The sequence below is a fragment of the Asterias amurensis genome, chromosome 8 (genome assembly GCF_032118995.1).
Source record: "Asterias amurensis chromosome 8, ASM3211899v1".
In the NCBI taxonomy this organism is placed as follows: domain Eukaryota; kingdom Metazoa; phylum Echinodermata; class Asteroidea; order Forcipulatida; family Asteriidae; genus Asterias; species Asterias amurensis.
Genome location: NC_092655.1, coordinates 21,521,962 through 21,536,938, shown reverse-complemented (window position 1 = coordinate 21,536,938; position 14,977 = coordinate 21,521,962). Strand labels below are relative to the sequence as shown.

General features: G+C 37.0%; 1 protein-coding gene across 1 annotated transcript in view; it reads right to left on the bottom strand.

The window, feature by feature from the left end:
• LOC139940358 (uncharacterized) overlaps positions 1-11,258 on the bottom strand; it is a 74,778-nt gene extending 63,520 nt beyond the window's left edge. Inside the window, exons 1-2 of the mRNA XM_071936573.1 lie at positions 11,181-11,258; positions 7,289-7,360 (exon numbers count right to left, since the gene is read on the bottom strand). The gene's annotated coding sequence lies outside the window, so the exon portion shown is untranslated. The remainder of the gene's footprint in view (positions 1-7,288; positions 7,361-11,180) is intronic.
• Positions 11,259-14,977: the final 3,719 nt, after the last annotated feature.

The window sequence follows — 14,977 nt, the reverse complement described above, 5'->3', positions numbered from 1 at the left end:
TAACTACCTGCTTGGCATGCCTTATATACGCTTAGCAACAATGATGAACAACTGCAATAATGTGAGATAAGCCTATAGTAGCTGGATTAATATGGTGCCCCAATTCGACCAGCGTAAATATGTGAAGTGCTCACTTGTTGTAACACAATCATTCTGTAGTGCTCAGGCTCTTTTTTAAGGGTCCACTCACAGGCCTTAACCCCCCCCCCCAAGAAAATTCACTTGTCCTGAATCCATGACATGTGAATAAATTATGTTTTGCTACAATTACATCCTTCGAGACGAGAACTCATCCTTGAGACAAGAACCCATGCTTGAGACAAGAACTCATGCTTGAAGTTGTTTTTGCAGATGTGAATGTATTGTATGTTCACTTAATGTATGAGTCACATGTTCATCATATCCTGTTATGTGATATTTGATGCAAGAACACCATTGACCCAGTAACACAAAATCTTAAAAGTTCTTGAAATCTCATTTTAAATTAAGTCTACACTGAGGCCTGATACTTCACCACAGGCATAGAAGTCGATTGCCTCCATGACCCCTGGGCATTGCCTTGGTGCCCTTGAAATACTCTGCCCAGTAGAAATTTACAATTTCCTCATAAGGTGCACTTTACCAATGAGAAAATGCCCTTGCCCTTTCAAAAACGAAGGATACAAGCCTGCGCTAGTATGACAATCATATTGTGTACTTAAATAGCACTTCAGAGCTCCATGCCAGAACCAAACTATCAAACTGACAACAATTATTTTGAAAATGACAGCGCCATTTCGGAGCCTGGGAAGCTGTTGCCACATGAGAATAAAAACTCTCCTTACCTAAGGCCGCGACAAACACCAAGAGATTCAGATGAAGTCAATCTCTCATTTGACATACACCCTGTAGAATAGTTGTCATACTCTAAAGGCGCTGGACACCTTTGGTAAATTGTCAAAGACCAATATTCACACTTGGTGTATCCCAACACGCATCAAATATACATAAAATATTTGACAAATTTGGAAAGTTGCAAGAGAATAATGAAAGAAAAAACATCCTTGTTGCACAAATTAGTGTTATTTCAAATGTCTAATAAAAGGCTTCAGGTCTGAAGTATTTTAATATTTGAGTGAGAAGTTAACCCTTACTCAAAAACTACCGTTACTTCAGAGTGAGCCGTTTCTAGCAATGTTTTTTACTACTGGCAGCTCTGCATTGCTCTTTACCGAGTAGTCTTGGTCCAAGATGTCACTATCTCATACTCGTGATATTTCATACTCGTGATAACCCGACAGAGGGCGCGCTTTTCTTCCCGAAGAAGTGGAAGCTAAATCGAACCATGGATAGTGACGCCCTCTGTTGTACGAATTGATCCATTTCGGTACGAACTTTACGAAGGTCTTGGAACCAAGACTATTTACCGAGAGGTTTTATGCTAACAATTATTTTGAGTGATTACCAAAAGTGTCCAGTGCCTTTTTAATATGAACATAGCCAAACACTGTCAGTTGAAATCTAAATACATGTCAGCGTAAACTGCATCTTCTTGTAGATGTAGTTTTCAAATTGAGTTCCTAATGCAAAGAAACTAATGATATTTAATCTGCCGAGGACAACAGGCCAAGTTCTCAATTATTGCTTTGCGTGTGTAGTATAGAGCTTGAACAGACAACTCAGTGATGAACCTTTAAATACGGTCATCCATCATGCTATAATGTTTAAAGATAGATGAAGTTATATTTTAAGCGGGTTAATGAAAGCTGTTTGTGACAGTTTATGATGAGTGAGTGTTATTAAAGAAGCTGACACCTGAGGGAGTTTGCTGAGAAAAAAACGAGGGCGCTGTTTTGTTTTTTTCGATCACAGAAAGCTGTTGATGTTCTCATGAGTGTAACCAGTGTGTCCACTCAATGTTACCGGGACCCAATTTCATAGAGCTGGTTAAGCACAAAAAGTAGCGCAGCACAACAAAATTATGCTTCACAGACTATGGTTAATAGCCAAAATACTGTGGCTGGTATCCTGCTAAATTTTGCCAAGCAGAAATTTTTAAAGTAATGTTTTTTGCTAAAAAACACTGGACACCTTTGGCAATTGTCAAAGACCAATTTTCTCACTTCGTGTATCTCAACATTTGCACAAAATAACAAACATGTGAAAATAATTTGAACTCAATTGGTCATTTTTATGCCTGCGCATTTACCAATAATATCCAGTGCCTTTTAAGCCACGCTATAGTAATAGGGCCCTGGAATGGTTTGCGTATCCATAAAGGAAGGGGGGTGGGTTCAGCCAATAGAAGAGCTGGTTACTCCATACTCATTAATGATTAATTCAGTGTTCAACTTCCTAATCCAAACTTATAGATTGAACTATGTACATGTAACTTCATGACAGGATTCATGTACATGTATGTACATATATGTATGAACAATGTAGGCCTGCTCGATATGTACTCGATCTGTACCTATGCTGGTTCACTGTATTATTTATTGAAAAATGGACAGCTGAAGGAGAGGTCAAAACTTCCCCTGATGATAAATCAAGATCACAATCACACTACATGTATAGCAAAGGTTCAGGTCAGATGGTTTAGAGGTCAAACTCCATGCCCGACACTTCACAGAGGCAATGAAGGTGATTGCTCCATGCCCCCTGATTATTGCCTTGGTGCCCTTGAAATGCTCCAGTAGAAATGTACAATTTCATCAAAGGGTGCCCTTACCATGGAGGAAATGCCTGGGTGCCCTTGCCCTTTCAGAAACGAAGCAAACAGGCCTGACACTCTGTGTATAGGGTAAGCTTTAGGACCAAGCGGTCCATTTCAAATGAAGTCTTGGAACTTCTGTTCAAATAGTTTGTGTAAAAGATACATGTAGTGTGCAATTTATTCAAAATTTTTATTTACATTTGTAAGTTATTGTAACCACCCTCTTCCCTCAACCCGACAGCATGACACACCCACACATCCCATGCCCAATCCCACAGTTGATGCATTTCCTTGTAGTGGTTAGTTTCACCATGGAGCTATCACTGTTAGTTAGGCTTCATCCTGTCCATACTTTTTTCCCCTGAATGTACTGTAGTTTTTCATTTAGTAGTTAAACAACGTTGATCTCTGTCATTCTTGAAGGTTTGTTGGAATTTGTTGCCAAATAAATAACACTCAGGTCTGTATGCTTCATTTTAAAAATCGACAAGGGCACCAAGGCATTTACTTTACTCCTTAAATATTATAATAATAATAATAATAATAATAATAATAAATTCTTATATAGGGCCTATAGCGCATTTCACAATAACCGTATCAATGCTCTTTACATTAGTGCCCTGGTCATGGGGCCAATAACATCCCTGTAATGTTTCTCAGCTCCCTTGGGAGTATACAGCCCTGAGCTGCCTGTAAGGCGCTTGTGGCCCTTGGTAAAGGGCACCCTATGAGGAAATAGTAAATTTCTAATATAGCATTTCAAGGGCACAAAGGCAATGACCAGGGGCATGGCGACAATCGCCTCCCTGAAGTATCAGGCCTGAACACTCATAACAATGATTCAACTATAGAAATATCAAAATCTTTAACAACTTTTACTAGAGTCTACAGCCTCTGAATGCCCCAAATCCCCCTCTCCCATCATACTCAAAACTTCGGACAGACTGTATGCTTAACACATTGAGTCAATAGTACTCAATAATGACTTAATTGTGTACCAAATGTTCGTTTACCCACGTTCACACTTCCGTATCAAAAAGGAAAAGGTTATTAGGGGAATGTCTGTGATGAAGTTTCCTGAATGTCTCACTTTAAAAAAAAAAAAAGTAAACAAAATTTGAGCACTGTAAAGTTTGTGTTTCATCAACTTTTACATACGTAGGCTCAACTGTATTTACCGAATTGACCAAAGAAAGAGCAACATGATTATTGAATATAAACTAGTTTGTTTAAATTCTGTGCAGGTCTACAAATGCCCTTGGCCCAAGGCTGGTTGACCTTTGCAATGTTTCTACAAGACACATTTGATCCCTCAATACAGACACCTTTTATGAAACAGAAACTGTCTTGCGTATAATAGCCATTAGATGCATACGATTCATGTGATTGCACAAACTGTAACATTAAAAAAATGAACAAATAATCACCAATAAAATACAACATCAAAACAAAACCATCACAAAGCTATCGACTTTTTCTTTTATTACATAAAAAAACACGTGTCGCAAACATCATTCTGAGGACTAACACTTAAGATGACATTTCGCCCAGGGTCTTTCCTCTTTCGTTCTTACCGGGGGAGGAGAAAGACGAAGTGTACAAGTATCAAATTTAGCAAAGAAATATATAAATATTACAAACTTTGCGCTCTGGTGAAAGATTCCCAAGTCGATTGATCAATTGGTTGGTTAATGAAGAAAAGCTGCCATCTAAGAGAAACAGGTCTCCTACACATGATCAATTATGCATTTCTCTAGCTAGCAGCATTCCGCGAGTTTACTGTAGTATCATAAAGTTGCAAGTGTTTGAAGTTCATGCTTCATGTCTTTTTCTTTGACACAGAAATCCATCAGAATCATAGTGAGCTACATGAACATGTACAGGGGGGGGGGTGTTAAGATCCTGGTTTAATTGGTTTTTCAGATATTAGGCAATAAGTGGTACAAAAGCCCCTTTCCATGACAGTCAAGTTGACACAGCAAGAAGCAACAAGGATGCTTTAAAAAATTGCCTTGATATACCCTGGTCTTGTATAAGTATTTTTGAAAGCAGTTAAGCGGAAGTGAAAATGGCTGTGACAAGCTCACTAAGGTAAATTTCACTGCTATGACAGGTTTAAAAGCAAAGTAAACATCTGGTTTTTGGAATCGTTTGTTTGTTTGTTTGTTTGTTTGTTTGTTTGTTTGTTTGTTTGTTTGTTTGTTTGTTTGTTTGTTTGTTTGTTTGTTTGTTTGTTTGTTTGTTTGTTTGTTTGTTTGTTTGTTTGTTTGTTTGTTTGTTTGTTTGTTTGTTTGTTTGTTTGTTTGTTTTGTTTGTTTGTTTGTTTGTTTGTTTGTTTTTGTCCTGTATAAATGTAGAACTACACAATAAAAAAAACTAACGTCTGCAAATTTCATTTTAAAAGGTGTTCCCGATTTTGAGATATCAAAGAAAATCCGCGGCGAATATGTCCGCCCAGAAGGAATAATCCCTGGCAGGAATCTACAAGTTGAGAAGTTTACAAGGTAACGCTATTCAGATTCAAATTTTGGGGCATAAAAACTGATATCTTTTTGAATAACTTCATTCATTCGAGTTGAAGTGTTTCTTAAAATGCCTTATAGGCCTACTATCGGAAGATGCTCGGCTTCTAACCAATATTTTGTGGTTGGCATTAATTTTAAAGGAACACGTTGCCTTGGATCGGTCGAGTTGGTCTTTGAAAAGCGTTTGTTATAATATGCATATGGGTAGAAAGATGCTGTAAAAGTAGAATACAATGATCCACACAAACATGCCTCGAAATTGCACGGTTTTCCTTTTACCTCGTCGACTAACACGGTCGGCCATTTATGGGAGTCAAATTTTTGACTCCCATAAATGGCCGACCGTGTTAGTTCGCACAGTAAAAAGAAAACCACGCAATTTCGAGGCAAACTTGTGTGGATCATTGTATTCTACTTTTAAATTATCTTTCTAACCATATGCATTTTATAACAAACGGTTTCAAACGCTTTTTTATAGACCAACTCGTCCGATCCAAGGCAACGTGTTCCTTTAAGAGTTATTACTGAATATGGAATGTCATCTTCATGTATCTTTAATCTCAAAATAGTTGGGCAGAGAAAATCTTTAATAAATTCTCACACTTCCTAATGTGTGAGAATTTGTTTCCCCATAACTTCCAAAGTTATATCTGTAAGCCTACAGATTTATTTTAATTTTATAAGCCCCAACATCCGATGTCCATGAGTTGGCCATTTGATACATTTGTAACGTGTACAGGGTATCACTCACAATACAATGTTGTTTCAATGAAACAAAGTGCATCATTGTATAATTACAACAGCTGTTTAAACCACTCGATCTAAAACACAATACACTATCACTCCAATACCACACATGATTTTGTGAAAGGACATAATACATACATAAGTGTACATAGTATTTTGAATTAGGTTTCAACAGTACACAGTGTATGAATGAACACAGTTGAACAGATGCTTTTAAAATTGAGTGTTTGAAGTAAGTCCAAAACCCAAGGCCAGTTATTATAGGCTATTTCATTGATTAATTATGCAGAGAGGAATTTAGACTAACATCCATGTCCTCAGAGAGTACTTTTCTGAAACATTTATCACAAAGCGTTGGTTCAGCACTTAAGGGTCTTATCTAAAAGCAACAACGAAAAGGGTTAATGGTCTTGCCTTTTAACCTTAGTTAGTCTTTTTTGTGTAATAGGAGCAGTCAAGAGACAACGTAAGGTCCTTCATACGATTTGTACAACTTTCAAGGTTTCAGAATCATTTTTAAAAGAGCTTGATGAATTAACTTTTTTTATTTTATTTCTAAGTTTGGCGAAGATTAATCATGAGATTTATTTGTAAAACATGTATCTGTTGCATCCCATTTCTATAATTGAATTAAAGACATTGGACACCTTTGGTAATTGTCAAAGACTAGTCTTCTCATTTGGTGTATCTCAACATATGCATAAAAAAATCAACCTGTGAAAATTTGAGCTCAATTGGTCTCGAAATTGCCAGATAATAGTCTAATGAAAGAAAAAACACCCATGTCACACCAAGTTGTGTGCTTTTTAATGCTTGATTTCGAGACCTCAAATTCTAAGTCTGAGGTCTCGAAATCAAACTCGTGGAAAATTACTTCTTTCTCGAAAACTACATCACTTCAGAGGGAGCCGTTTCTCACAATGTTTTATACTATCAACCTCTCCCTATTACTCGTTACCAAGTAAGATTTTATGCTAAACAATTATTTTGAGTAATTACCAAAAGTGTCCACTGCCTTTAAAGGGAATTGTTTATCAAAATGTTAAACATAATCAACAGCTGCAGTGCTTCTTACCAAGTCAGTTTTTCATGGTCATAAATATTTTGAGTAATTACCAAAAGTATAGGCCTACCCTCCCTTTAAAAATACCATCCCTTTAAGAATGACTTGACTTCTAGTTCTGAAGATAACACTTTTCTGAAATCTCTGACCTCTGTCCATGTGGGGGGGGGGGGGAGGTAAATTCTAATCAAGCTAACATTTACACCTGGAAAGGAAAGAAAATAATCTTGAATATTTAGGTCAAAAAGTATACATTACCTCTCACTGCTTGTGTTTATCTTCTCAGAACGGAAGAAACTTGCGGGTTTCTACATCTGCTTTGCGCCAGCTCTGAATATATAAATGTAAACAAAACCTACTGAGACTTAGGATAGAGATCTTATCATTGCGCAATCTGCTCTCTATACATTTTGTGAGTCCATGGACGATGTTTAGCTTTACACCAGAAAGACTTTTCAACTGTTTGAGGGGACCTTTGAAGGAAATTTTGTTTCAAGTGTCAGTTAAATTATATTCATGATACATATTTAAAACTAACGCTCATTCTGGTTATTTAATGGTCTCGGCAACTTAAACTTTAAACTTTAAAGGGATTGCACACAACTGACAATATTGACAAACTCACAACACACCATGATATTACTTCCGCTCATTAAATTTTAAAAATTGTCTGGGCACGTTTGTAGGATACATAATGAGGGAGGGGAACATACATGTAGTAGTACTAGAACAGGGGTTTCCCTTAACTTTTTTTTTCAATCGCCCGCCGGGCGTGTCAACCACAATTCTCGATCGCCCGCAGGTTTTTTCACTAGCCCGCATGTATTTATACACAAAATTTTCCAAAAAAAACCCCCCCAAAACCCCCCGAAAATTAAGCCCTTAAAATTGCTTTTTTTTAGAGGATTTTATATTTGAATTTTTACCTTAAACTATCCCTTTTCCATCAACAACTTTAATGGCTTCATGGTTAGGGTTCGGTTGATTTGAACATGTTTTGAACTCCGTTTGCAACAAAATCTTCATGAATCAACGATCAGTCAACAACGCACATATCGAGAAATAATTCAATGAACTTTGCATCGCAACGCCCTCTGTTGGCAAAAGTTGTCCATGTTATTGGAATTCCTCCAAGGCTGTACATTGTGCACAGTCTGCAGGCATTATGCACAACGTGCGACAATTATTTACTCCGTTCGCGAACGTGTACTGCATTGAAGTCTAGTCAAGAACATCGTGAATTTGGAATTATTAACAGCCATCAACGGCCAATCACAGCGTGCAGAGTGTTGGTCAGAATGGACTTTGGACGACTGTGTGTGTGTTGTGTATGTGCTGTGCACACTGCATGGACATACCAGTGGGCTATCATGTACATGTACTGTAAGGATACTCGGCACCATGTGGTTTGTGCGTCGTGTTTTCAATTGATTGTACGTGTTTTCTGAAACGAACGACAGCAATTCCGGTCCCGATCACGGCAAAATTAAATCTAGCAAGTATCTAGAATTGTCAAACTTACTAGTTTAAAAGCTTTAGTAGAAGTTTTCTGTGGGATTTTGCCACTGAACCCTCATTTATATGTGAAAAGGAATAACTATTTGACTCGCCCGGCGGGCTAGTGAGAAAGGGTTTTCACTCGCCCGCCGCTATTTTCACTCGCATTTGTCGACCGGGCGACCGCTAATTTCGAACCCTGTAGAACATTTAAAAGAGCACAAAGGCAAGAGCCCAATTTCAGAGCGTGTAAGCAAAAAGAAATTGCTATAGCAGAAACAAGTTACCAGCCAAAACACCATGCACAGTTTACATTGCTGTGTCTGGTACCCCACTCAATAATGTTTAGCAAAGATACTTGCTAAGCAGAATTAAATCTGCTAAACAGCTCTACAGGATTGGGCCTAGCCCACCTTGTTGAGCTGTTAATGGCTCCGCTTTTAACATCGGTCTCATTACTGTCACCATTACAGCCCACCTTCGATACATGTCTTAAACGCTAAGTTTTCATAGGTCGCAAAATGCGAGGTAGTTTGATTGCAAATTTCTCCCATTTAAAAAAGTCCAATACTACTCCAACATACCTCATTTTATTCCTTGCATTTGTGGAATTACTATGACACATCACAGGGCTTACTAAATAATGACTTTGTCCAGATGTGATGATTTGAAAATTGGTCCCAAAAAAAATGTGTACAAAAATTACATTTAACGTGACATGTTCTTGGGCGCCACCATGTTTTAATGATTCTACTCCTGTTGATCGTGGGCGCCCTGCAAATCTTGCAGTCATAAATATCCATAAGGTGACGTCATGACCGCTAGGCTTATGTGCGTGTACAGTAAAACTGAATATGTATAAGGTGACGTAGCGCTGCGCTGTATCTGGAAACTACCACCGCCCAACGTCACCTCATACATATTCATGTTTACTTTGTACACCGTGCAAATTGATAAATCAGTGTAGCCATACCGCGTCACGTGACATGACCTCTTGGATATTCATGACTTGCAAGATTTGCCTGGTACCCCGACTTCTCACGTCCAACAAGAGGAGAATCATTAAAACATGGCGGCGCCCAAGAATATGTCACGTTAAATGTAATTTTTGTACACGTTTTTTTGGACCAATTTTCAAATCATCACATCTGGACAAAGTCATCATTTAGTAAGCCCTGTTATGTGTTATAGTAATTCCACAGATGTAAGGAATAAAATGAGGTATGTTGAAGTAGTACAGGACTTTTTTTAATGGGAGAAATTTGCAATCAAACTACCTCGCATTTTGGGACCTTTGAAAACTTAGCGTTTAAGACGTGTATCGAAGGTGGGCTGTAATGGTGACAGTGATGAGACCGATGTTAAAAGCGGAGCCATTAACAGCTCAACAAGGTGGGCTAGATTGGGCCCAGGTGTGATCTGTGGCTATACTGAACTTACAGGTAGAATGCAGGGATGTGATAAGCTGAAAAAAAGTGCAAAAGCATACCAGCTTGAAAAACTTGCAACATGCAACGCAAACGTTAACATTTATCATAGTTTTAAAGGCCCCTTCCCTGCAATCTGGGGCATTATTATATGGTTAATATCTTCATTTCTTTAAGAAACTTATCTTTAACAATATAATTTAATAATAATTTGTTTTATGGGGGGGGGGGGGGGAAATCCATTTAAAAAAAGAGGAATCACATCCCTGAGAACGGCTTCAATTTTAATAGATATTCAATTTGCATTGGGGATATTAAGAATTTACTATTTGATTTTCCCTTACACCAATGTGTGTTAGCAATGTATACTCAATATTTTCCCGGATTCTGTAAATAAATCACACACGTAGGCAGTTTTGAAGGTAGTTCGCTGGGTATCTTTGTCATTTTGGGGCATTTTTTGAATGACAGTCATAGAAAATGTTGCTGCACCCCATATTTTAGTTTGCTTTCACTAATAATGACAAAATTTCAAATGATGATCTGCAGTGTAGTATTATTGTATGACCGCAGATGTTGAAAACTTTTGACAGGATGTAAACGAATAATTAAAAGGAGTACACGGTAGTTCCCTTGGTCTCCCAACCGTACCGTTTTCTTTGAAAACATTTTTTGTAATCCACTACTTTTTCATTCATGTGAAGCAAATTAAGATCTAATTAAATGAAAAATTTAAACGTGAAAAAAAATTGTGTAAAAGGTGGATGCACCTGGCAGGGTACAGACATTTTTCCGGAATTTTTACTGCCCATTTGCTGGGTGTTTTTTTGTTTTGTTTTTAACTGGCATTTAGCCAGCAGATCACAGCCCACACAGTTCAGGGAGAAACCTATGATATGCAAACATATTTACAAGCTTTCTGACGGATTAACAATAATAATATCATCAAAATAGTTTGGATTAACAATAATAATATCATCAAAATAGTTTCTGTTCAGAAATTAACAATAGGACGCCCTCTTGCTAAAAAATATAAACAAACTGCGCCCCCGTACAGCACGCAGGGCAAAAAAACCTATATGAAACGCACACAAAATGTTTCCACAAAACTCTACCAAAACACCTGCAAGTTAAACACCCATTGAAACCACAAAGATGTCATACTACACTCTTAAATTCCTCTTGTTGTAATAAAGAGTGTTTCTCTCCACTAATCGGTAGCTTACCTATCACAAAAGAGGTAGTTTGTTAACAAGAATAGCGCTGTCGTCGTCCATTCCAACCGTCAGCGAGCTTGTGTGTGTGTTATAGAGATGTAGGTCATGTCGAATCAGGTCAGAAATTCTCAGATAGGAACGTGTAGTTGGCGTTTAAAAACACTCGCCGTGTGTTATTATTTTTGTTTACACGTGTTGGGAGATGTCAAGCGCTATGGTCACTCAGTGTAGGCCTACTTAGAATGCATGGTATAAAATTATGTGCAAGTTTATCTCGTCCGTAGGGTAAATTCAAGAACATATATTTCACTTCTACACCAATCTTCTCTAATTTTAGTTTTAATTTGGTTGTTTGAGGGAAAACTGTCACCAGGCCTGACTGTTACTCAAAAATGGAGTAAAAATACATATTATACTTCCAAATTGTGTGCGTGTGTCCCTTAATATACACTAATTCATAAAAGTCAACCGAAGAGCTTACTTGTCTTGTCACCTGTAATATTCATTGATACTCGGTATTTGTTGACAATGGTTGCAGAACTCACACATCCTCAAAGCATGCTCAAAGGCATGTCAACTATGTTGGCAAGTTTATGTCAACTGGTGGCGGTATTCAACTTAACTGGTGGAAGCACAAACCGGGACAGGTGGAAGTATGTACTGAGGGCCCAATTTCATAAACATTTAGTCCATAATTAAAGTGTCATTCATCTGTTAAAAAAAAAGTGACGGGGCATAAAGATTTTAATTGGCGACTTTTAATTAACAAATAATTACAAATTACTGAAGGCACAAGGCGGGTACTTGAGCTATCTATTGCTGGTACATGACATTAGCATGAGTACCATTTTAGCAAGCAAATGTTGTGTATAATCATTGCTAATAAATTATAATTATTGAAGGTAATTGTCTGCACTGATCTATGTTACTGTAAATCAAAAGATGAGTTGCTTGCTGAAATGGCACCAAGTGTATGCACACTTCTATTTTCAGTCACAGTTCCTGGGTTCATTTTCATAAAGCGGTAAGGCAGAAAATACTGCTTGGAAAATGTCTTTGCTTAGCAAAAAAATAGTGTAGTACCAGTTGCAACAATGAAAACTTTTATGGAATCTTTGCTGGTAAGCAGTTTCTGTTCCGCAAAATGTATCTATGCTTAGTAAGTTTGTTGTGCTTACTGGCTTTATGTACTGTTGTTCCTTCAGTTCTCTACACTACCTTTGTGAAGCTGGAGACAATGTTCACATAAAATGTCAAATTTACATATAAAATAAAATTAGATTCTTGTTTTTATTATCAACACACAGTATTAAATATCATGAATGTACCACAGTTTATTCTTTTAAATATTACAATATATACAACTCGACAATTTGCATAATTTGATGTTATGCATAAGTAATTTACACTTTGGCTAAAAGACTATGATGAGAATTTACAAGACAAGTGATAACCTCCTATATTTAGTTGACTGATGACAGAACCATGGAAATTTTAACACTGGATTAAAGTTTTAGACATAAAAGGTTTGCGCCATGAGCACTTTGTGGAATTGTGGACTTAAGAAATTGTCAGTATTATTAACATAAACCCTGTGAAACAACTGACTTTATGGGCCACTTATTATGCAAAAATTTGGAAAAATAACCAACCATCCAACCATCCAACCATTCGTTAGTTAAAAGGTTTGTCAGAATTTGTTTCGAGTCAAATATTTGACAGTTCCAAGAACAAAACATTTTTCTGAACAAATACTTTGTGAAGCACAGTGTATCTGTACTCCAGCGGAATATTGTTACCAAGAGAGACACAAGAGTACATTCGGCTGTATGAGGTTTAGTACATTGACATTTATAAGTGTGCAAGACCATTGCACTAATAGCGAGTACAATTTGATATCGAGCATTACTAACGCTGCAATGCACGCATTGGAACCAAACAAATTGTCTTTCAAAAACACCAAAATAGTGAATGATAGGTAATCAGCTAGTGGGCTTTAACACTGTCTGTCACACTAGTGCATGAGCCATGCCAAGCCTCTTTGAAACACTCCAACGTACACGTTATTACACTCCATTGAAGAAGAACAAATGGATGCATAACTTCAAGGAGATCCTATGAAGTGTTCACAGAAAGTGCAGCTTTCACAAGTGGAAACATTGGCTTTCTGATACATTACGCCTTTGAAAATCACACTGCACTTGATTGTCTTATTCTTTCTCGGAGCCTTTCTTATTGTACCAAATCCTCTGTTTGAGAGTGCAAATAAGTACATGATAAGATCAAATACAAGAGTTGTATCTGAAGTTTCTGGCACTTTGGAAAAAGGTAAAATTCACACCAGCCACAATGTTTTAATAGATGTTAAATTTGCATCAGGGATAGTAGCATTTGATAGTAAAGCATTTTAAGAACCATTTTAGTTAAATGGATATGTAAAAAGAAAACAGTATTTATACCCACCCCCCCCCCCCCAAAAAAAAAAAAAAATTAAATCTGAGAACCATTACCGTGTAACACTTCTCAGAATGTGTATTCCTCCTAAGGATTTTTTGTCCTGCATGGAAACAAAATTTGCTCTGGAATTTTCAGTGATATTTTCTACAAGTTTGACTACCTTTTGAAATGAAATTTTCAGATGTTCGTTTTATTGTGTATATACTACATGTATATAGGATTAAAACAATTAAGCGGTTTCAAAAACCAAAGGAAACCATCCACAGAAGTTATATGTTTTTGAAATACACAGTTGTTCAGAATATGCCTTAATTAACAGGTAACCGTGGCAAAATAACTCCTAAATAGGAGTAATTACTTCTTTCCAGCATTTTATTTTGATTTCAATTGCAATTGTTTTTCTTCTGTTCTAACGTACTTTCAAAGAACGTATAAATTTACTTTCAAAATGTAGTTTCCATAATTGGTTGCAAATGCCACGGCAGAGATAAGGATTTATGCTAGAGAAATTCACAACGATTGTTGACATAGAAAGATTATCACTCACGAATACCTAACACGTAAAAACATGTAATTTACTTTCCTTTTAAAATGGGAAATATAAAACTACATATAAAAGGCTTGCGAGTGAACCTAATAAGTATATTTTCCATTTTATGGTTTTTACATTACAAAATTAAACATACATCAAAAAAACATTTAGGGGAGTGTTATTTTTGCTGGCTGTTTTCTATTTTAAATCCCATTTTTTCATCTGCGAATTTCATAATAACTTTTTTTAAAGAACCAGGGAAGGATTTCACAAAGAGTTAAGACTAGTCTTATCTCGAGTTAGGATGAGTTACTCATCCGTAAGGCCGACTCACACTGCAGCGATAACGAAAAACGATAACGCATTCCATTGGTTGAATGAGCGTGTCTGATTCTGCATGGAGCATTTCAACCAATAGAATGCGCTCTCTTTGCATCGTGATCGCTATCGTTTTCATTATCGCTGCAGTTTGACTTGAGGACTAGTCATACCTTTTTAAAGGAACACATTGCCTTGGATCGGTCGAGTTGGTCTTTGAAAAGCGTTTGTAACCGTTTGTTATAAAATGCATATGGTTAGAAAGATGTTTAAAAAGTAGAATACAGTGATCCACACACATTTGCCTCGAAATTGCGTGGTTTTCCTTTTATTTTGCGAACGAACACGGTCGGCCATTTATGGGAGTCAAAATTTTGACTCCCATAAATGGCCGACCGTGTTTGTTGACGAGGTAAAAGGAAAACCACGCAATTTCGAGTGATACTTGTGTGGATCATTATATTCTACTTTTAAAATATCTTTCTAATCATATGCATTC